This window comes from Phocoena phocoena, chromosome 17 (genome assembly GCF_963924675.1).
Source record: "Phocoena phocoena chromosome 17, mPhoPho1.1, whole genome shotgun sequence".
Taxonomy (NCBI): domain Eukaryota; kingdom Metazoa; phylum Chordata; class Mammalia; order Artiodactyla; family Phocoenidae; genus Phocoena; species Phocoena phocoena.
In genome coordinates this window covers 15,578,669-15,581,369 of record NC_089235.1, presented here as the reverse complement: position 1 = coordinate 15,581,369, position 2,701 = coordinate 15,578,669, and the positions used below count along the sequence as shown (strand labels likewise).

The following is a 2,701-nucleotide window of genomic DNA, read 5'->3' as shown; positions in this document are numbered from 1 at the left end:
AGCAATAAAAATATACGAGAAAAGGCCAATGGGACAGACAAAGAGTAGAATAGAAACAATTTGTAGGGAAGGGAAAAGAGCAGGAAAAATAAAGCAAAAGAATGTCTCATGAAGACAGCGTAAGCATTCCAAAATAGAGTTCAAGTGTATTTAAGAATATCACAAGTTAATGGTATATTAAAGGGAAGAAAAAAAAACCCCAACAAATTTAAAGAAAACAGAGTAGTATGTATAATAGCACAGTACTGGAAAATATATGCTATTACAAAAAATTTGTTTACTATTTATTTAAAATATGCTATATAAAATATATCATTTTGGTTCATTTAAAAAACATTATTTTAGGAGGGAGCAGACTGAAAATAAAACTTCTTAAAGAATTGCAAAAATGTCCCTACTTAAAATTTAGCATATGAAAAACCTAGTAAAAATCAAGGGAAAGCCAACAGTGAAATCAAGCCAAACGCACTGGGAGAATTTGCTCAGTAAAAAATCTGGGTATCTTTTTCTTTATAAAATCCTACAAAATTCCACCATGCTATAAAGAAATCTTGAAATTATTCCTGTGGGGATCCAAAACTTCTCAGCTTGGCACTGACAACCCATTATATACACTGATGGAAAGCATCCTGCATATAGCACTCAGTTTCGTACTACAGAGGTACCTCATTGCTGATAGTATGTTTATAATCAGTAGTCATTTATGAGTAAGACTTTTTTTCATTTTAGGTTATTAAAACTACTACATTGTTAAGAGTCGTAGATTTTTGGTCACAAAAGAAAGTTGAGAGAGACTGTCGTAACTGCTGTTTCAGTGCTATGCATATTCTTTTACAAAATATTGCAAAGAGATAGTGTTCCTTAGCAAAGTAGTCCATGATGGTAGTTTTTTTTTGTTTTGTTTTGGTGAATTTTTTTTCTTAACATCTTTATTGGAGTATAGTTGCTTTACAATGGTGTGTTAGTTTCTGCTGTATAACAAAGTGAATTAGCTATACGTATACATATATCCCCATATCCCCTCCCTCTTGCGTCTCCCTCCCTCCCTCCCTGTCCCACCCTTCTAGGTGGTCACAAAGCACGGATGATGGTAGTTTTGACAGAAGTTCGGCTTGCAGGGAAAGCACATCCCTATCCAGAGTGTCAATTCCATTAAAAACAAAACGCGGCTCTCCCATGATGGAAGTAATCCAGTGTAGTCAGCCTGCCGCCAGAGAGCTGACTGCTCCCCTGGGAATGGTGCCATTTGGGGGACTCAGTGTTAGTCTCTGCTCCTGGCTGATTGGGCACTCAGTGGTGGCCACAGCCAGGTCAGCCTTGGTGGATGGAAGTCTATGTTGCCACCATGACTACATTGTTCATGAGACCATTGGTTGATGACAAGAGTCTCTGGGGAAAGAGGTGGCTGGTAGCCACAGAACAGGCTGTCGTATCCACCATCATGGTATTACACACAGCATTGCTTCTGATCAAGGAACTCACTTCATGGCAAATGCATTGGGGCAGTGGTCCACCCTCATAGATTTTCGTGTTCTCCAACCATCCCAGAGCAGTTAGTTTGATAGAATAGTAGAAAGCTATTTTATGTGTCAAGTGGTCTAGGCTATTATGCCCAACTGTCTGGCCAAACACCAGTCTAGATGTTGCTGTGAAAGTATTGTTTTAGATGTGATTAATGTTTAAATTAGTAGCCTTTTGAAGACAAAGTTATAGAAACAGCTAGGTGGCAATACCTTGCTGTGCTGTGGCAAAGTTTTCCAGGAGGTGGTATATGCTCTAAATTGGCATCCAATATGTGGTGCTGTTTCTCTCATAGCCAGGACTCATGGGTCCAGGTCCAAGAATCGAGGAGTAGAAATGGGAGGGGCACCACTCACTACTACCTCTAGTGATCCACTGGCAAAAATTTTGCTTCCTGTCCCTGTGACCTTATGTTCTGCTGGTCTAGAGGTCTTAGTTTCAAAGGGAGGAATGCATCCACCAGGGACACAGCAGTGATTCCATGAACTGGAAGTTAAGACTGCCACCAGGCCACATTGGGCTTCCCATGCCTCTGAGTTAACAGGCAAAGAAGGAGGTTACTGTACTGGCTGGAGTGATTGATTCTGATTACCAAGAGGAAATTAGACTGCTACAAACAATGGCGGTAAGGAAGGGTACGGCTAGAATTCACAAGATCCCTTAGGGCTTGTCTTAGTGACATGCCCTGGATTAAAGTCAATGGAAAACTACAACAATCTAATTCAGGCAGGTCTATTAATGGCCCAGTTGCTTCATGAATGAAGGTTGGGGTCACTCTACTGGGTAAAGAACCGCAACCAGTACTCGCTTCAGCAGCACATATACTAAAATTGGAATAATACAGAGAAGATTAGCATGGCCCCTGCACAAGGATGATGCTCAAATTCTTGAAGCGTCCCCTATTTTTAGAAAAAACTAATGGTTACCAGTGGGGAGAGGCAAGATGGGGGAAGAGGATGAAGACATACAGACTACTATGTATAAAATAAGTAAGCTACAAGGATATATTGTACAGCACAGGGAATATAGCCAATATTTTATGATAACTAGAGATGGGTTTAACCTTTGAAAATTGTGTATCACTATGTGGTATACCTGAAACATATAATATTGTATATCAATTATACCTCAATTAAAAAAAAAAAAAAAGAAAGAAAAAAAGAACCACAACCAGCCAAGT

At 39.5% G+C, this 2,701-nt stretch overlaps 1 non-coding gene across 1 annotated transcript; it reads left to right on the top strand.

The window, feature by feature from the left end:
* Window positions 1–2,321: 2,321 nt before the first annotated feature.
* On the top strand, window positions 2,322–2,428 carry LOC136137373 (U6 spliceosomal RNA). The gene has a single exon (XR_010656713.1). It is a non-coding gene; the product is annotated as a U6 spliceosomal RNA (small nuclear RNA).
* Window positions 2,429–2,701: the final 273 nt, after the last annotated feature.